At 40.6% G+C, this 22090-nt stretch overlaps 1 long non-coding RNA gene across 1 annotated transcript in view; it reads left to right on the top strand.

The window, feature by feature from the left end:
• The window catches only part of LOC132653489 (uncharacterized), a 144360-nt gene extending 128054 nt beyond the window's left edge, over window positions 1-16306 (top strand). The window contains exon 2 of the long non-coding RNA XR_009591218.1: window positions 16084-16306. This is a non-coding gene — a long non-coding RNA (uncharacterized LOC132653489). The remainder of the gene's footprint in view (window positions 1-16083) is intronic.
• Window positions 16307-22090: the final 5784 nt, after the last annotated feature.

The raw sequence follows: 22090 nt of genomic DNA, 5'->3' as shown, positions 1-22090 counted from the left end.
ACCTATTCTAGCATACAATAGCAATGCATCTCAGTTTGTTGAGTGCCATCACTGAGGTAGACACTGCGTCCCCAGAGAGGCCGTACAGCCGTAAAGACAGTGTAACTTTAGGTCATAGCTACACTGTATTCTATTTGTTTGGTGTTAAGGATTGAATTTATAGCCTCATTCCTGATACATAAATGCTATACACTGAACTTTACCTTAGTCACTTTTTTTACTTTGTGTGTGTGTATTCATGTGTATGTGTGGTGCCTGTACATGCAGAGGCCAGAGATGCATGCAGAGTGAGTTTCTCCTTTCTCAGCACTTTACTTTTTGAGAAAGAGTCTCTCACTAAACCTAGAGCTCACCCACTCAGCTAGACTGGCTGGCCAGTAAGCCCCATGGATCCATCTGTCTCTGCTTCTCCATTGTTGGGATGATAGGAGTGTGCTGCCGTGAAAACCTTTTAATTTTGTGCTAAGGATTCACACTCAGGATCTCATGCAATATGGCAAACACTTAAATTTCCCTAGTCCCTGCTTTTTATTTAGAGACACCATCTCATTAAGTTTCATGGGGAGGCCTTGAATTTAAACTCCTTCTTCAAGTTCCTGATAAACCAGGAGTATAAGCCCACTCCACCTGGCCCAGACAGATCTGACTTTCCATAACAAAGACCAATTAGTTCATATCATCTTTGGGGGATGATGTAGTTTAGATATTTAGGTATTATTAGCATAATTTTAAAGATATTTAACAATGAACAGAAACATTTTAAAAGATTTTGTGGACTAGGAAAAGATCTATTCCCCTACACAAATAAATAATGAGTAAATATTAAAAACTTAAGACTGTCCATAAAAACTTTACGCAAAGATACTTTTGTTAATCATAAGAGGTTTAAATTGTATAATTGTTTTGTATGTTTATGTTTCTCTGAAAATGAATTATGAGGTTTTTCTGGTTTGAGAACTGCGCAAAATTTCTGTTAGCCTTGATGAGGCCTCTCTTCGACCCTGAGCACTATGGACACAGTTCCTGGTTGAAGCAAATACTAGGGTGTTGGTGTACGCAGGCTGACTGTTTCCTCAGACACATCTCGAGATAGGTGTGTTTAATAAAAACAGAGAGTAAGGAGCGGCTTGGCAATCTTTCGGCGTGTGAATAACGACCATCTGACTGCGGCTGGTTGCAGAAGGTCAGACAGTCTGGCCCCTCATTGTCTCAGGGCAGGGTCTTCTGCTGTGTGTCTCTAAATTCATGAGCTCTTCTGCATTGCTTCAGAGCAAACCAGCTTACTTCTCTCACGGAAGAAAGCACACAGAGAGTCTCCTGCTTGGTGTCCATATTTGGGGGATGAAGAAGGTGTAAAAGAACAGACACCCCTAAGGTCTTTTGAATGATATGATGAGTCCTTTATTGAGACTGACCGAGTTTCTGCGTGTCACTCAAATGCTGACTGGTGGGACCTGTGAGGTGCCTTGGTGGGTAATGGTGACAGCTGCTGAGCCAGACTATCTGAGCTCAAATTAGAGAGGTGAGAGAAAGACTTTTAGAAGTCTGAAGGTTAATAGGCAGTGAAGAAATGACAGAACGGAAGCCAGTAATGAAGTAGCACTGTAGCTTTGGCTGCTAACTGTAAAGACTCCAGTGTGCATCTTTCAAACTCATGACACTATGTCATATAACCACGGTCAGTTATCAAGTAGGGTAATCGGTGACAATGCTCTGCTGCCAACATTCCCCACCTTCTTCATTCATTTCCTCATTCAGGAGGAAATTTAGCCCTCAGCGCATGGTGGAATGAAGCAGCCTAGACTACCGCAAATGTGCAGGCAGCTCAGGAGCGCCTGTCTTTAGAATTGGGCCATCACCTCACTAAGTATCCTTAGGTTAAGTCCAACGGAGAAACATCCTTTGGGGAAATTAGCCATAAATCCAGCTCATTATTTTTAATTTTCTCTAGCAATATGCATTCTTTTTCCATATAAGGATGCAAAAGGAATGATGCTTTCCTTAAGCCCTGGAATTATAAAAGAAAATGCCTGAGTATATGTAGGTCCCTGTTGACTTTCTAATTGTTTTGTCTGGACTTGCTTGTTCATCTTATACATGGGTTCCAGGCCTGAGTTATGAGGAGCAGAGCTGATTCCACATGGTTACTATAGGTTGTGGTATTCAAACTGTTCAGACAAACCTGTAGGTCCCACAGTCCCACACAAATATAAATACTGGGGACTTGATTCCCCCATCTCCTTCTTAAATGGAATGTTGGGATTTTTCCCCCCACACTGGCTGTTTATTTTGAATGGAAGGCTCTTTAATCTGCTTTTTGAAAATTGTTTTCTTTTTCTTTGCTTGCTTTTGCAGTATTTGGGGTTAAACATGGAGCTTGGCAAATACTAGGAGAGTGTCCTGCTAGTGAGAGACCTCCCTGCCTGTGTTAAAACTCTTCATCCAAAGTATGATGTCTTCAATTGCTTTCCAGCATATATGGCATGTTAATTACTTACTTAACATGTGTGACAATGTTAACTTTTGACTCATAGACATAGTTAGAATATATAGGCAACCTCATGGTGATTCCTTTTAAATTAAAGTCTTCATTCATTGATAAAATGGCTGTGCATCACAGACAAAAACATCTCCATAATTAAATAGTTTGTGTAAAAGACACACATATAATACTGTTTGAGGATTTGTTGTTTTGTGGCTGAGAAAAGTTTTGCTTTGTTTTTATTTGTCATGACTGGAGTGTACCGGAATCTTGAACTATTTTCTTTTATTTGTGTGTATTATTTTTTCCTTTCGGTCCTTCCCCACACTTCCCAAACACGAAGACATGCACCGGAGTCCTCATCGTTCAGGAGGAAGCTGATTGGCCAGCAGCTCTCCTCAGGTGTCCTGGTGAGTTTAGCTTCCTATGAATAATTAAGGCCCTAATCCCCCAACCCCCTCCACTCTCAGAGGGGATGAGAGAGAGCAAATTCACTGTGGTAATGTGAGGTCTGTGCTACACTTAATGCCCTGCCCTAAGCTTTCTCTCTTTGGCCCATCAATCATTCTATATCTGATGATGTTTCCCAAGCCTCAAACCTGCAGATAGTTTTTCCTATACACACAAATGTAAGGCAAACCTAATTATTTTTCATTTATACTTTGAATACTTATTTTCAGCATACAAAATGTGGTGAACAGTGCCTTTAATGTAGAATACAGACATTTCTTCACCAATTATGCCCACACTCTGACTCACCAATCTAATTTGTCAACTTCAGATGCAAGGAAAGCAGTTTCTGACTTTGTGTGAAAAGCCTAGTTCATTTTGTTCTTCGTGAGTCTTACTAATTGTAGATGCTGAGGCCCTTTAAGAAAACATTCTATATATGCTTAAATTATCTCAAGTTACAGCTTGCATCTTATGAAACATGTCTGTTTTGATAGAAAACTCCTGGATCACATGTTATTTATGACCCCTTTGAGGCCCCAGAAAAGGCTGACCTACAAAGCATGACCTTTGAGGCCATGGAGAAGAATCAGTCTGTCGCCTTCTGCACTCCCATGGCCTGGACATGCTTTTTTTTACACTTACAACTAGCCTGTGCCTTTGCACTTCCTGGACGAACCAGTGATTATTTGTACTTACTTATCTCCAGAAAGGACTTAGGGCCGCTTGCAAAATTGATTAATAGCCATTGGAAAAATAAGATCCGGGGCCAAAGTCAGGTTTTATCTGGAAGAAACCTTCACCACAGTAAGCAAAACAGTTGTTGGATGCCAGGAATGAGCTAAAGCCTGCCTGGAAAGGCTCGTTAATGCTCATTATATGCTTCGTAAGCTCTGTAAACACAAACACACTTTAAAAGCTATATAACAGAGCAGGTTACATCAACAGAGACCATTTTGCGATTTTGAAATGTTGACAGCTTCGAAGATAAAGGACATCCTTGTAACAAAATAGACAAAGCTTGTTTTTGAATAGGAAGGAGCACCCCCCTGCCCCAGTAGAAATTCGGCACATCTGCAAACAAGGTTTTCCTGTGATGGAAAATGTGAAACCAGCTGATTACTTCTTTCTGCCAGCCTAAAGAATTATGATGCCAGATTTTTTTTTAATGTAAAAACAAGCAAAGAAGCCTTGGAATAAGAACATGGGCTTTAAGAGACTACTGTACTTCTCAGCTTGCAGACTTTCTCAAGTCACAGGGACTCTGAGGGGTCTCGCGTTCTTAGAGCCATATGTTTTAAAGTGTATAAGGTATATCTAAAACCTGAACAGGGGCACTTCCTGCGTGAACTGTTTTCTGCAGGTGTCTTCTAGAGGTCCCCTGTTCTATCCTACAGCCGCTCTCCTGGCAGCGGATGGCTTGCTGCTGAATGAACAGCTGTTGTCCTGTACTCTGAGACATGACATTTATTGAGTGAAATTCCAGCATGGTCACACTGGTAAGCTTACGTAGTTCTGGTTGGAAGTCTCTTACATGAGTATATATATCATTACCTTTCTCCTGGCATTTTCAAGAGTCCTTTGGGATGTTTTTCCTAATGACCCCATGATATTTTTATCTTACGTAACCTGTCTGTTTCCTTAGGTACTTCATATAGGTGTGTGCTTTCAATAAAAAACAATAGTTGTTCTCCTGGATTCCTCAAGGACCTACTTTCACTCCTGCCAGGAATTCAAGGGTCACATCTAAAGTATATAAAGTATATCTGAAATCTGAACGAGTTTACTTCCTACGTGAACGACTGCAGTAGTCTTCCATTGAGTGAAACTGGGAAAATACATTTAACTTAGCTCAGTTAATCAGGCAGGAAAGGCTCTCCTCAATGTGGGAGAGAAACCACATTTCTGGGTGAATGGAAGAAAATCCCAGAGTCACCTGAACAGCTATTAACTCTGCCACCTTCCTAGGCTGACATGACAGAGGTGACACCATCTTGTCTTGACTCTATTTTGTGATTGCTTAGACACTTCTCAGCCCCCTCCAGCACCCCTCTTAACAGTCACCTCTTCCTTGGCAACACACATGACCATGGTCCAGATGTATTAACCAAAATAATTAATGTTTATACAAACTTAAAGTAAAATAACTAAAGAAGGTATGGGTGTCAAAATGAAGTGTCACAATGTATCTGAAATAATTATGTGTGCCTAAACTGACTGCGAGCCTCATCTAATATTGACGTGATTGTAGGTTTTGATTTTTAAAACGCTGTACCTCTGAGCTTCGGTACCAAGAGACTTTGGGGCATAAGACCACTCTTGGTGGCTCTGACCAAAAATAAAGGACTCATATATATTTGGTCCATCAAACAAGCTGGTGCTTACAGTTAGTTTATTCTTTTTTGTTTTTTTATTTAAATTAAATTATTTATTAATTTTACATTCTGATTGTAGCCCCTCCCTTCCACCCTCCTGGTGCCGCCCTCCTCTTTTCCCCCTCCCCCTCCCTTATTCCTCAGAAATGGGGAGCCCCTACTTCCCCAATCCACCCTAGCTCATCAAGTTACATCAGGATTGTGTCTTCTTTCCCTGTCACCTGGCGAGGCAGGGGGAAGTGATCCTAAAGCAGCAACAGTCCAAGTCAGAGACAGCACCTGCTGCCTTTACTAGAGAACCCACATGAAGCCTGAGCGACCCATCAGCTACACCTGTGTAGGGGGCCTAGGTCCAGCCCATGCATGGTCCTTGGTTGGTGTTTCAGTCTCCACAACCTCCCCTTCCGGGCCCCAGAAAGTTGCCACTGTTGGCTTCTTGTTGAGCCCCTTTTCCCCTACAGGTCCTTCTATCTTCCTCCCACTCTTCCACAAGACTCCTTGCGCTCTGCCCAGTGATTGGCTGTGACTCTCAGCATCTGTTTTGATCTATTGCTGGGTGGAGCCTGGCAAAGGACAGCTATACGGGGCTCCTGTCTGCAAGCATAGCAGAGCGTATCTAACAGTGTCAGTGGTTGGCTCTCTCCCGTGGTGAGACCAGGTACCGGCTGGACATTCCCTCAGTCTCTGCTCAGTTTATGCATGGTCCCTGGATGGTGCTTCAGTTCCCGCATGCCCTTCTGGGCCCTGGAGAGTTGGCTCTGCTGGTCTTCCTGTGCGGTGCCTGCCATCTCCAGATCCTTCTATCCCAATCAACTCACAAAAACTTCTACCCAAAATTTACCCTGCCTACAAGATGTACAGGGATAAAGACAGAGCAGAGATTGAGGGAATGTCCAACCAATGCATGGCCCAACCTGAGACCCACCCCATGGGAGAGAGCCAATCCCTGACACTATTAATGATACTCTGCTATGCTTGCAGACAGGAGCCTAGCAGAGCTGTCCTCTGAGAGGCTCCACCCAGCAGCAGGTCAAAACAGATGTTGAGACTCACGGCCAAACACTGAGTGAAGCATAGGGCGTCTTGTGGAAAAGACTCTTGTAGTCTCAATTGGCCTCATAGTCATGGTTTTCTGTATTTTTCTCGTGAATTTACTACACGTTTACGTGGCTGGCAAAGTTGGAAATATGGACACATACAGTCTCAGAGCTCCTACTGCTGGCCTTCTGACAGGTGTGTTGACTGTTTCACTTTTTATTATATATCTTCCCTCTGAGCACTCATTATACTACATAACATTCATGATTTATATTTTCTTGTGTCTAGGTAAGATAACAAGGAAGATTTAAAAAGTAATCAAAAGCCAATAGTGAAAGAGCACAAAATGAAACTACATGAGCTGCCGAGGTATTATAAATCAAGGGTCAGATGGTAGGTCGAAGAGTAACTGATTTTAAAGCGTATCTTAAGGAACTTGGGGAGATGACCCAGGGACTCCTGGGGAAAGAGCAGGCCAGGGTTTGGTGCCATAGGTAGGCTAGCAAATAAGTTTTAATTCCCCCACTATCTCTGTTTAACCTCAGCTAGAGCATTCCCATTCATACATTTGTTTTAGACTTTCATTTACCATGTTTTGTTTAAAATACGATGTAATGATAGAATCCGTTCTGGGACATTCTTTTGGTGTTAGAACTGATTGAATTTGGAAGAATTGTTTCCAACGGTATAATTTTTAATACTGGCACAGTTAACATACAGCTATGCAATCAGAAGATCTTAAATGTCAGAATCAAGTACTGTTGTGACAATCCAAGTATCATCTCAGAGCTTCCAAGGATAGTCACTCTGAGCTCAGCAGAATCTTCTTGGAAGGCTTACTCAAAGAATTTTGATGTGTAGCTTAGGGTTGGGATCCCTGTGTAGAACAGTAGGACTGGTCCCCATACAGCTAAAAGTAGCTTACGTCACTACAAAAGAAACCCAAAAGCCAGTTCATAAACACATACAAAGGCCTTGTTTGATTACTTCTACCTGGGGTTCCCTCCTGTTTGGTTTCCTCTTAGCCACTAAAATTCAAATGCAAAACCTGTAACCGAAAGCTTACTTTGAGTTTGTAGGTCTCAAATTGTGGATAATTCTTATTAAGAGTCAGAAGGTCACAAGGACTAAAGAGAGCCCAGAACGCTCCGTTTCAGACACTTCTCTGCAAGAAGTTAAAAAGCAAAACTTCAGCGTGGGGCAAGGCATGCCTCCCACTCCTTGTTTTTCATGCTGTTTTGCATGTGTCCATTACGTATCTCCACTCGTTTGACCTTTGTCTAATGTATCAGTTGCAAGAAGGAAGTGACATGTTTGCTCAGTGTTCTCTATCTCCAAAGCACAGAACAATGCCTGGCATTTGGTGTGTGCCCTATAAATATTTGTTAGAACACATGATTGATGGTGTCATTTCTTTGCCTGACTTGCCCTTTTCATGTATTAGAAAACATTACCTTTAAATATGTAACATTTACCATTGGTGTTTTCAAACATAAAATTAGTTTGTGCTAGATATGATAAAATTCTTGGGAAAATGCATAACGAAACACATTCCTTAGAAGGCTGTCTTAAATTTTTCGTTATGGAAATGAAAAGGTTCAGCGATATACAACTTAAAAGTCTGTGATCATTAGTAATCCCATTGTAATTTCTTTCTAGTTTCCAATGTGCTTCCTCTTCCTCTCTGGCCTTGAACTTACACAGATCTCCCTGTTTTTTAGTAGAATTACAGGTTCAGTCTATAACCCTATTGAATAGAGCTATAATTTGAAAATATCTATATGTATACAATATGTATGTACAAATATGTGAGCTCCCAGCTCCCCCGTGTATGGAGATTTCTTGACTCTGTTCTGTGGGCTATGGCTGCTGCATCCCTCCAGAGCAGCTGGGGTCTGGGATACTCATGCTAGTACATTTACATATACTTTTATTATATTTTGTCAAAAATCCTAAAAATTCTTTTAAAAATCCTTTCAGATTTTGCATTTATTCAGTGTGTGAGTGTGTGTGTGTGTGTGTGTGTGTGTGTGTGCGTGTGTGTTGTCTCTAAATGTATATCTGTGCATTATGTGCATGGCTGGTTCCCATAGAAGTTAGAAAATGGTACTCAATCCCCTGGAGTTACAGATGGTTGTAAGTCACCATGTGTAATGAGTAAATAAAACACAGTTTCCATGGATTAGATGCCACATCAGAGTAAGTGGCTAATTAAAGTATGGGAGACAAAGGGAAAAAGAATATATTATTACTTCATCAGCTGCCTCACCACTCTCCAAATCAACGTGATTAACACCCCAATAAACTTCTACAATTGGACCTAGAAACTCTCTGTTAGAATAGAGTTGGTGTTAGGACTGCAACCAATGTTATGTTTTAGCACAGGCAACTGGGTTTAAAAGACTGACCAGAAAATTTACACAGGAGGTGCCAGTAGGGATTTCTAAGGAGAGGTCCCAGTGGCTGTTGCCAGGGTCACCACCCTGCAAGGATAAACATAAGCTCCAAACAATGCGAAGCACTAGTATCCCAGCCCCCAGCTGCTCTGGAGGGATGCGACAGCCATAGCCCACAGAACAGAGTCAAGAAATCTCCACACACGGGGAGCTGGGAGCCCACAAGAGAAGGACCGACCAGTCCTTCTACAGACCAGAATCAGGAGGACAAGACAGCAGAAGACAAAAACAGCATTCAGGCCAGTGATCCATTTTCCTGGGTCTCACCCAGTGCTCCTTCTCACCACAGCTGATCCTCATCTGCCAGTGGTTCCATTGTCTGTCCATCCTCGCCACATCTCCCCCAGCTCTCCTCCCTCCTCTGCAGCTGTTTCTATACAGTTAGTCACTGTGACAAGCCAACACTGTCCCCTGCTGTTCACCCCTTTATGTTATGAGCTCTTTCTCTCTCTCCTTCTGCCCTCCCTCCCCCTTGCCTTCCTTTTTCATTCTTTTTTCCATTCCTTTTACTGTTACATCTCTTAAAGCCTAGAGGCTGAATTGATGGACAACATCTGGGTACACATCTTTACTCTCTCTTTTTAGTCTACTATTAACCCAAACCTACACATATCCCCACTATTATTAGTTTTATTTGCCCCAATTATTCCCATTCTCACGTATGTCTCTCTCAGCAATTTCTTATGTAAGAAACTGATACTTATCCCTAGACTGACTGTGACCACTTACCTCTTCTTTCCATTTCCATTCGTGTATAACCAGTGTATACCTAGTACTGCATAAATCAATCAGTAGTTGACATGCTTCTTCTATAGTCTCCCGTTGCTCTATTTTCGGAGTGGGTGAACTGGGAAAAGTGACTGCTACTGAAGACAATACTCAACCTGTAGAGCACTGAGCTGCGACCTTTGAGGGCTGACCGACTTGTTCACAGGGGTCACCTAAGACTATTGGAAAGCACAGATATTTGCATCATGGTTCATAGTAACAATAACAAAATTACAGTCATGAAGTAGCGATGAAAATAAGTTTATGATTAACTCACCGCAACAAGAGAAAATTCTCCAAATCTAGGAGAAAAGAAGCCCATCAAGATATAAGAAGCACACAGAAAACGGGACCAGAAATTAAACCCCCTGTACCGTGTTATACTTAAAATACTAAATGAAACAAAGAAAGTACATTGAATATTGAAAAAAATCAAAAAGGACCAAAGCCACATGCCACACATACAAAGACGGGCCCCATAGAATAAGCCTTGAAACAAAAAGAGCTTGGGCTGATGTCTCTCTAATTCTGAAGGATCACAGTTGCCAACCTGCTGTAATATACCCTGCAAAACTATCAATCATGATTGAAAGTGAAAAAGAACTTTCAGTGAGAAAACTAGACTAAAAAGAATTTGTGAATACCAAGTCAGCTCTACAGAGGATAGTGGAAGGAATATTTTAGTTTAAAGAGAAAAATAAACAACACTCAAGAAACTAAGAAAGGGGAAAAAATGATGCAATGCCACTTATTAAACAACAGAGGACTAAGAAATCTCAAATGCCACAAAACCAACAAAATGACAGCAAGCAGCACAGACCTTTCCATAACAACTTTGATCTTAATTCATGCATCAAAAAGATTTGATGCGAAAACAATTCTTTTTCTTTCCTGCCTTCAAGAAACATAGCTTATACTCAAAGATAAACACTACCTTAGAAAGGGTGGAAGGATAGAAAAACATATTCCAAACAAATTAAACCAGGATACAAACAATCATTGCTATTTTATTATCTGACAAAACAGACTTCAAACCAAAATCCTATCAGAAGCAATACGGAGGGTTACTTCCTACTGATCAAGAGATAATCTACCAGGAAGAAATTACAACTCTAAATATATGTACACACTAAATACAGGTCCATTCAATTTTGTAAAGCAATTACTACTAATTTTAAATTCACAGATTAATTCCAAAACAGTAATGTTGGACAATATCCTACTCTTACCATTTGACAGACTGTACAAAAAAAAAATTGTGGATAAACAAACACTGGAATTAGTACATAGATCAAACGGACCTAGCAGACATCTAAAGAGCATTCCACCCACACAGGAGAAATAGATACATTTGTCTCAGCACCCTAATGTAACCTTCTCTAAAACAAATCACATATTAGGACACAAAGCAAGTCTCAACAAATAAAGAAAACTTGAAATAATCCTGTATATTCCACCTGATCAAAATGGGATGAATCTGAAATCAACAGCAAGAGAAACTACAGAAAATACACAAATTCGTGGAGATTAAAAAGCATACTTTGAATAATACATGGCTCATTGGAGAAGTCAAGAAGGAGAAAATTTTAATTCATATAATTAAATGAAAATGTCATGTTTAAATCTATGAGATGCAATAAAGGCAGTCCTAAGAGTGACATTTGTAACTCTAAGTACCCATATTAATAAATCAGAGCTACCTCAAATGAACAACCTAATGAATATAAAGGCACTGGAAAAAGCAAGCACAAATCACTTTCAAAGTGCTAAACAGAGAACAATAATAAAGATTGGGGCAGAAATTAATATAATAGAATTGAAATAATAAAAATAATTAAAGATTCCACAAGACAACCGTTAGCTAGTGAAAAGATAAACAAAATTGACAAACTCTTAGACAAATTAAACAGAAGGGTAAAGAAGACATGAATTAATAAAATTAGAGATGAAAGGGAGACATTAAAATATACAGAGGAAATTCAAGGATTCATAAGGACATCCTTTAAATTTTTATATTTCGCTGAACTGGAAAATTTAAAGAAATGGATAAATTGCTAGATGCAAATGACTTACGAAAGTTAAACCAAGATGAAGTAAATAATTTAAGCAGACTAATGTTATAGAAGTAGTAATTTGAAACTCTCTCAGATAAAACAAGCCCAAGACTGAATGGATTGAGCACACACTTCGATCAGACCTTCACAAACATAATACCAATACTAGTTAAATTATTCCTTAAAATGGAGAAGGAAGGAATAATTTCCAAGCTCATTTTATAAGCAAGTATTACCCTGATACCAAACCAAACAAATACCCCACAGCTAGAGAGTAGGATGGGGGCAGAATTATAAGCTAATCTCTCCAACAGGCACAGACGCAAAAATTCTCAATAAAGTATTTGCAAACTCTGTTCAAGAACACATCAAAAAGATCATTCACCATGGTCAAGTGAGCTTCATCCCAAGGATGCAGGGTTGACTTAACATTCATAAAGCAATAAAAGTAATTAAGCACAAGATGGACTCAAATATAAATCACACGAGCATTTCAATTGCTGCAGAAATCACCTTTGTCAAATGCAACATCTCTTCATGACAAAAACCCTGAAGATATTAGGGATGGAGAGAATATATTAACATAATTACATGCATGGCAAACACCATCAGATTAAACTTAAACATTCCCTCATAAGTGAGGAACAAGAGAAGTGTATCTACCTTTGACACTCCTGATTGAAATAATGCTTGAAATCCTAGCTACAACAATCAAGTAAGAGAAAGGAATAAAGGAGATACAAATAGGAAATAAATAAGGCAAAATATTTCTACTTGCAGATGACCTTGGTCTATATATCACATACCCCAATGACACTACCAGGAAACTACTACAGTAGATACGCTTTCAGCGAAGTGCCAGGTTATTAAATTAGCATAGCCAAATCACTGGCTTTCCTGCATATCAACAACATGTGTACTCAGGAAGAAATCAGGTAAACAATCCCACTTACTGAAATAGATGTTCTTGGAATAAATCTAACAAAGGAAGTAAAAGATGTGAATGATGAAAATTCTCAGACACTGAAGAAATTAAAGAAGGCACTAGGATATGAAGAGGCTTCCTATGCAAGTGGATTGGTGGGATTAATGCTATGTAAATGGTGGTCCTACCAAAGCCATTTTGGATTCAACAAAATCCTTATAAAATTCCATTACAATTTTTCTAAGAAAATAAAAATGTAATCTTAAAATTCACTTGGAAGCAAAGTGAATTTCTATCTCAAAAGACTTGAGATAGAAATAATCCTGAACAACAAAAACATGGCTAGTTATCAGCTTCCATAATTTTAAGTTATGCTGCAAGATCCATACTAGTAAAATTCATACCGTGTTGGCATGTTCAAAGCTGATATGTTCTCACTAGCTGGGATGTCAACACAGCCTAGATATCCATCAACTGATGACTGATAATGAAAATGTGGTACCTCTACACAACAGAATCTTACTACCTCTTTTTTAAAAAACTGAAAAATTGCAGGTAAATGGATGGAACCAGATCTAGAAAGACAAATGTCCCATGCCCTTACTCACGTGTAGATCCTAGCATGGAATCTTTTTTGTGTGTGTCCCTATAGAATCCAAAAAAATAGAAGAGGACCATTGAGGGCTTGGAGGAGAAAGATGTTAAGTGATGGGGGAAAGTAGAACATAGGAGATATGAAAGGGAAAGGGGGAATAATGGAGGAGAAGGATGAGAAAATAGGTAAGAGGAGGGGTAAAGGAGGAGTAACTAACACGATGTTTGAAGAAGCCGTAAAGAAACCTACCATTTTGTAAGCTTCATGTGTGTGTATATGTGAGATGTGTGTGTACGTATATGTTTACATACAAATATATTTGTATATTTATATAAAGATTTGATTGAAGTTATCCTTAACCTATGGAGGTTTCCTCCCAGAAACAATAGGTTGCCAAACCAAACTCGCCAGATGTGGGATACTTCCCCTCAAGTTGTTAGTCAGGAGTGTTTCAGAGACCTCCCGCGTCCAACAGTGCAAGTTATTACCATTGCTTTTGGTTGCTATCAAAACTTAAGGATAAGACCCCATTATTGAAGACACAACATGGTTTGGTTACAGGACATGGAAAACTCAAGTCCTTGTCGGCGAGCTTTCATAGTACCAGAAGGTACTGCGTAAGTTGCTGGTAGAAAAGAATCACCAATAGTCTTACCTGGCTGCAAACGCTGTGAATTAATGACATACGTCTATAGTAGCAATAATGGCAGAAAGGTAATGGCACAACTGCAGTCCGATTGGTGTTAATTCCTCATCCACAGGAGGAAGCACATACCTGGTACTGCAAATCTGGCCATGGTCGAGGAGCTTCTAGTCCTCTAGTGAACCTGCTACTATTATTTTACTAAATGGACATAGCATCAACCTTCCTTCTAAAGATGTATTTCTACACACAAAAAATTTATACCACCAATTAGTGTGGATGCCCACAAGTGATCAAAGGGGAGAGAAAGTATCAGCGGAGTGTTTAGCCACAGATGGGACACCTGTGTCACATGCATCCCCAAGGTTCAGGGTCCACTGCAGAAGAAAGAGTGGAAAGCTTATAAGTGCCAGAGGTCAGGGAGGACAAGAATGAAACAGTGTCTCCTGGACAACACAAACTCAAAAGCAGCTGTGGTTGCTTATACAAGCAACTTGTGCAAAAATCAAGCCAGCCAATGTTGCAACACAGGGTGGGAAAGGCTCACAGCCCCCACCCTAGCTGAGAACATATGAGATGTTGATTTTGGGGGAAGAGGGAAGAGTAAGTTTTCTTTAAGGATGTAATCTTCCTTAGGGGGACCCACTCCCCAGTAGATGGCCCCAAAGCTGTATTATGAGCAGCACTAGCAGGATTAAGCTTAGTAATTAAAAACAAAAAAGGCCATGAAGGGGAGGGGGTGGTGAGGTGGTGGAAGATCTTGGAGGAATTATGAGGAATAATAGGGCATGAAGATAATCAAAATACATTGTTTGCACTTATAAAATTCTCAAACAATTAATGAACTATGTTTTCAATGAGCACAATTACCAGTAATTTGATCCTCCCCTGTAGATCTTGACACTCTGATACAGGAGAGCCACAGGATCCCAGGATGGACTGAAGTAACTAAGTGATCATTAAGGCTGTTTCTTCTCTCTGGCCCCCAGTCCTATCAAAGGGGACAGGACAGGGTCATGGTTCCCCAGCAGTCAGAGGAATGCTAATCCTTTGACAAGTTTTGTTAGGGGCAAGCGGAGATTCTTGGTATTTATAGAGCCAGTATGAAGCGGAGTTGGAACTTATTCATGATATTTTAATATGGGTTGTAAGCACCATTATTAAAAACAAACAGGAAGCTGGAGAGCATGGGTATGGGCTTCTGTAAGAACAAGTCATCATTTATTAAAGGGGATCTTAAACATAGATTTTTAAGTATCGGTATTAAGAAAAAGAGAGATGCTCAGAGGGGAAAAAATACATGTTCAAGTGTCATAAACAGAAAGAGAACTGTGTTTCACTGTCTTTACTTTATACAAAGATTTTGCAGCTTGTGTATTCAAGGGATTGATAAGGAATATAAATAATATCACATAGCAATTTGGGGGCGGCACATCTGCAGGAGGATAGGAGATCTTTACTGTAAACAAAATTAATGATCTTGTTTGAGCTTTCCAGAAAATGTCTGGGGAAAGGAATGAGGCCATTTTCGATCTCAAATACATTTAGATCCTGAGTGTGGCTCATTGCTACTCTAACATAAAATATCTGTATATGAATGGAATTGGTATCTCTATGTCAACAATCTTTACAGCAAATATTAATTATGCTGGAACTCTTACTTTTCAGCAGGTGAGAGGCTTTAACCAGTCTCCAGGATGTGGGGATCTTTTCTCTTATACCCACAAATTTTCCTGTCTTTCTGTCCTCCCTCAGTCAGTCTACATGTCCTATCTCCCTTATAGATAGGACTATAGCTAGAAAAATGCAAGTGGGAGGGAGAGATATAAACCAGGGTGCAGTAAAACCACCAAACTAGACCACTCTGTGGGTAGAAAGAAAGGTGTATTGGGATCAAACCATCAAAGCCCTCTCAGGAGCAGGGGAGAGGGAAAGTAGAGAGAAGAGAAAAATGGCAGAAAAGAATTTATATGATTTTATATGACAGCAGGATGGGGGCTTTGAGCTAACACAGGCTGTCAGAATTGTCTGGAACTAGGTGCCTTTGCCCAAGGTACCTATGGGGAAGATTAAGGATGGTTCCTGGTAACGAGATACCCACCATAAGATCCATTTTCTGGTAAACAGAACTTTCCTTTAGACTTCTGTTTACCCAGCCAAACTCCTTCTGTTTATGACATTGTCCACAGCACTGCCAGTGGTGAGGGTGGGGCATTGCTTTGAACTTAACAGGAGGGATGTACAGCATTTCTAGATCAGACCAAGCAAACCTTTCATATATGCTCTTCCTTTCCTAGATGTGTTCACTGATGCACAGGATAACTGGATTCCATCTATTCAAAATGGCAGAGGATCCCTGGAACTCTTCTGTGCTTCACAACAGTTATAAAGCATTCTCCTAATGTACATTTGATGGTTTTTGCTTCATAAAATGGAGCTGATCTGGAGACTGGAATAATGCCAAAAAAGAAAGAAAGAAAGAAAGAAAGAAAGAAAGAAAGAAAGAAAGAAAGAAAGAAAGAAAGAAAGAAAAGAAAAGAAAAAAAAGCTCATGGCATTTACCAACGCAACTTGATCTTGTGGTTAGCAGGGGGATTCCTGCCATCATTTTATTATGTGTGTTTTGGCCCTGTCCTTACTTTTTGGGTGTTATAAGCACTCCTTTTAGGTTCAGAGAAAACTGTTCTGGGCATACATGGCCCACTTTTGGAGATAAGCCTCTTCTCTACAAGAATCCTTCTTGATTCCAGAGTCATGCTCTGCAGAATTGAATGGCTTAGATAAAATAGAAGGAAAGACAATATCAACCTTTGGTGTTCAAGACAACAATAATTTAGCATCAGTCAATGAGACATTATTCAGAATATTCCTATCATCCACTATTCAAATCACAACAATGACAATATTCTGCAAATGAGTAATTAGCCAGCTTATGAGTAGCAATTTCATAAGTTATATTAGAAAATCCACTATGTATTAATTAAAAATGCAAAGGAAAGAAAATGAGAGTGATAAATGAAAGAAGTGTTTTCTATAAAGAAACAAATAACAGATACATCTTTCACCTTAAATGGGTACCTTAAAAAATAGTCTGTTGCCTGTCTCCAGAACAAAATGGTAGCCTACAGATTGGGAAAAGACCTTCACCAACTCTATAAAGAACTCAAGAAATTAAACAACAACAAACCAAATAATCAAATTTAAAAATTGGATACGGAGCTAAATAGAGAATTCTTAACAGAGGAATCTCAAATGGTTGAGAAGCACATAAAGAAATGTCAATGTCATTAGTCATCAGAGAAATGCTAATCAAAATGACTCTGAGATTCCATTTTACATGTGTCAGAATGGCTAAGATAAAAAAACTCAAGTGACAGCATGTGCTGGTGAGGATGTAAAGAAAGAGGAACACTGCTCCATTGCTGGTACAACCACTTTGGAAATCAATTTGGAGGTTTCTCAGAAAATTGGAAATAGCTCTACCTCAAGACCCAGCTATAGCACTCTTGGGCATATACCAAAAGATGCTCTATCATACAACAAGGACATTTGCTCAACTATGTTCATAGCAACTTTAATTATAGTAGCCAGAAACTGGAAACAACCCAGAAGTCCTTCAACTGAAGAATGCATAAAGAAACTGTGGTACATTTACACAATGGAATACTACTCAGTTATTAAAAACAAGGAAATCATGAAATTTGTGGGCAAATGGATGGAACTAGAAAAGATCATCCTGAGTGAGGTAACCCAAAACCAGAAAGACACACACGGTATATACTCATTTATAAGTGGATATTAGCTATATGGTATATACATATATATAGTATATACATATCCTATATACTATATAGGATATCCATACTCCAATTCACAGACTCACAGAAGCTAAGTAACAAGGAGGAATCTCACTGAGACTGGAAATAGAACAGACAGAGGAAGTGCTCAAAGACAGGGAACAGGATAGGAGAGGGCATGCAGAGGGAAATGAGGATGAGGATCTGATACAAGGAGAGTAGGGAAGTGGGAGAATGAGGACAGAGGCCTTGCAGTAAGAAGAGAAACCGTGGCTTGGGGCACCTCTGAGACAGGCTGGAGATCTAAGACAGGATAGGTTTCTGGGAGAATATGGGGGTGACTCTAGTGAAGACCTTTATTAGCAAGGGATGTGGAAACTGAAGAGGTCACCCTCTAAGAAGACAGGACTCCTAGTTGAAGGAGGGGATCATGAACACACCCATAAGAACTTAGGCCCAGAATTTACCCTGCCTACAAGATGTGCAGGGATAAAGATAGAGCAGAGACTGAGGGAATGTCCCACCAATGCCTGGTCGCACCACGGGGGAGAGCCAACCACTGACACTGTTAGCTACGCTCTGCTATGCTTGCAGACTGGAGCCTAGCTTAGCTGTTCTTTGCCAGCCTCCACCCAGCAATAGATCAAAACAGATGCTGAGGGTCACAGCCAAGCACTGGACAGAGTGCAGGGAACCTTTGGGAAGAGTGGGAGGAAGACAGAAGGACCTGTAGGGAATAGGAGCTCAACAAGAAGCCAAGAGTGACAAATTACCTGGGCCCAGGGGGACTTGTGGAGAACAAAACACCAACCAAGGACCATGTATGAACTGGACCTAGGCCCGCTACACATATGTACACAATAGACAGCTAGGTCTTCATGTGGGTTCCCTAGTAAGGGGAGCAGAGGCTGTCTCTGACAAGGACCCTCCTGCATGCTTACCCCTGGCGGTGCTGCCTTGATAGGCCACTGTGGTAGAGGATGCCACTTGATGTGCTGGGATGGGTGGGGGTTCTGAGGGTGAGGAGAGGGGGGACACAGGGAAGAGGGAAGGAGGGTGGGACCAGGAGGAGAGGAGAGAGGAGACTACAGTTGGAATATAAAGTGAATAAATAAATAAGTAAATAGTATATGACATAAAAAATAGTCTGTTGTGTTTTGAAGTCAAAGCAAATACATGTATGTATATATGTATATTTTATATATTGAGACACACACACACACACACACACACATATATATATATATATATACATCCCTCACCTCAAAGTTTCAATGCAATAAAAAAGGAACCCAAGTAAATTAGAGACCACAGAGCAGGTGTGTGCACATGATTATATGCCTAGACTGTAGCTTAAATACTAGTAAAAAAAAAAAAGTCCTGCTGTGGCAAGAAAGACTAACGGAATCTACTCTTATAATAGGAGGACTTCATGAAAGACACTGCGATGTCATGTTAGTGTAAATGTTTGCTCTGCACTGACACATAAGCCTACATATAACTCAAATCTACAGGACACACGAAAGACTCTTTCAAATCTCCATTGAACTCCTTAAAAGCCATTATAAAATCGCTGCATCTAACTATCTCCAAACAGGGGACTCCTTCAAGAAAACTTAATTAAAGTCAGCAGGTCATCTGCAAGTCGGTTTCTGTTGTTGTTGTTGTTTTGATTTTAACTAGGGGGAATTTTAAAATATACTTTCTTAAATCTACATGTATATGAAATCAATGGGACTTAAAGTCAGGCTTTCACCGAGAGGCCCAGTAGGGGCAGAGGAACCTGTTATAGACTTGCTGGAGGTGCGTTCCCAAGGTGAGTCGTTTTTTGTTACTAGATACTATCAGAAGGAAGCTGCTGGGAAGTGCTGCGCTCTGCAGTCCTTCCCTGTTCCCATCAGTTAGCATAACATCATTTGGCTGGTGCTCTGGTATTGACGTTACGTAACATAAACACACTTATGTAAGGAGAATGGAGCCGAGCGCTGATCAATGTTTTTCAGAGCACACATGTTTGGAACTGTGCTTTTCTACAGAGGAGGCTGTGTGGAGCTGCGGTTATCCAAAAAGTAACATCCCAACTCCATGTGGATATCTACCTATTGGATGTCATTTCCTGGCAACTGTCCCTTCTTACTGCCTGGGTCTACCTGTATTACAACTGGTCCCCACCTGTGTGTATTTATGGGACAAACAGTTGGTCTGTTTTTTTCTGTCCAAAACAAAATTGTCTGCACTTGTGTTACAGGCATGACCTGCCCTATTATTAGCTTTGTACTGGGAGTCAGTGGCTCCAGGTGCCACCCACTCCATCCTTGCTCCCTAGACTCTTCACTCCCCAAATGCCCAGATGCGCGCAGTTACTCTTAGGAAGTCTCACTGTGATCCGAATCCAGGTTTCCCTTTCTGATAGCTTTGCAGCTTTGCCTAAGTTACCTAAGGCCATTTCCTCACTCGTAAATGTGGATAATGATACCTGTCTCAGAAGACAGAGTGGATTCACAACCCATGGCAAATGGCTGCTGACAACAGCCTGCCTTATTGGTCTACTACATGGACAAGCTATGGAAATATCTGAGTGGATTGCTTCAGTATCGTGATTGCTTGTTTTGTTTTGTCTTTTTTTTTTTTAAACAAACACACAACTTCTAATAGTTTCTAAAGTTCCAACTTAGTTATAGTTTCTTTCAGTAAAGTTCTTGCTTCACCAGGAAAAGCTGCGATTTAATCACCTCCTTTCACTGCATTTGTGAGGGTGAGATGCCTGCCCTCAAGCTAACAGTATGGTCAACAACTGCACACTCACAGTGGCTTACTTGTTACGTCAGCCCCATGAGAGAGGAGGACATGCAGGCTGCACGCAGGAACACGGGGAACAAGCAGGGCCTGTGTGAGGCACGATTTAGAGTATCCAGGATGAGGTGTCTGCTGGTTGCTGGAATAATTCTCCAAGTTGGCAGAATGGGAACTGCCTCCAATGGCCTTGATAAAAGAGCATTATTTATGTAGGGGAACTTATTCATGGGAGCAGAGCAGAGCAGAGCAGAAAAGTTCCAGTTAGAATGTTCATCTTTCTGGTTTCAACAAGTCAGGACGGCATGTGATCCTGACCCTTAATTTTAGGCCTTTCAATATGTATGTCAGCATGAGAGACTTGGCTCTCGTAATGCGCAAACTAGTATATATGATTGTCCCATAGGTAACCATATTTTGCCATATTTTAGAAGTGTTTCTTTTAAGCTAAATTATTTGTGCTATGTGTGATGCTTATTCTGGATTGCCAACTTGACAGAATTTAGGATCATGCTGGAGACTAAGCTCTAGGTATGTCTGTGATGCTGTTTCCAGAGAGACCCACCCTTGAGACGGGTGGTACCATTTTGTAGGCTGGGTCCCCAGGGTGACTAGATGGAGAAAGTGAATCTAGAGCCCCAATTCTTCTCTCTGCTTCTGGACTCCAGCAGCAACGAGACCAACCGCCTCATGCGACTGCAGCCACAAATTCTGAGCCAAAATAAATCTTTCCTTAGTTACTTTTGAAAGATATTTTGTCACATCAAGAAAAAAAGTAACTAAGATATTATGCAAGGCTGAGCCCAGACGTGATTGAGAAAGAAGCTATTATTTGTTATTGTGGGGTAATACAAAAATTTCCTTTCCTGGAAGTAGGAGTGTTGTTTGGCTCCTACAGTCTAGTTTCCGGTGTATTACTCTGATACAATCACTATTTGAGTGGAGAGGAAGGTTTATCTGTGGCCTCCGCAACAAACAACAAAGATGTATAACTTTATCGCATACTATATACTGTTTCCCAGCTCCACTCTCCCCATTGTTGAAAATCAACTTTCTTTTCTTACCTATTTCATGACATCTTTTTTTTGTGTGTTCGGCAATATGCTAAGGATTTGGAAAGCCAGCTGACTTGCTCAGCTTTGCAAAATTTATCAGGACAAAAAATAAAGGGAACAGGGCTGGGGAAGCAGCTTAGTTGGTGGGGTTCTTGCCTAGCATTCGTGAAAGCCTGGGTTCTATCCCCAGCCCTACATAAACCAGGTGGTGACTCATGCATGCAATCCTAGCACTCTGGAGATAGAAGTGGATCTAAATTCAAAGTCAGCTTCAGCTATTACAAGTTTCAGTCTAGCCTGGCCTACACGAGACCCTAAAGTAAAGAATAAAAAGGGCCTTACCGCTCTTCTCTATCCCTTAGGAAGAATGATCCTACGGTGCTCATACATACAATGATGCCCTATATACAGCTAAGGGGAATGAGCCAAGTCTAGGTGAGGCCTTATAGAAATGATCATTGCAAGAAAAATGCAGCTGGTACAGCACCCAGAACTGCCCACCAAGGGGCAGACTCTAATTCTGGCATTTGTTAGTGAGTGAATATCTACTATAGCTATGAGTAAAATGGACCAGCTCACAGACCAAGGTATGTGCACAGTTTACAGCAAACCCCATGGGGGCCAATTTGTCTACTCTCAAGGCCAATTTTCCAGTTAGA

Source organism: Meriones unguiculatus, chromosome 4 (assembly GCF_030254825.1).
Source record: "Meriones unguiculatus strain TT.TT164.6M chromosome 4, Bangor_MerUng_6.1, whole genome shotgun sequence".
Classification (NCBI taxonomy): Eukaryota; Metazoa; Chordata; class Mammalia; order Rodentia; family Muridae; genus Meriones; species Meriones unguiculatus.
The sequence above is the reverse complement of the archived record's forward strand: the minus strand, read 5'-3'. Positions and strand labels throughout refer to the sequence as shown.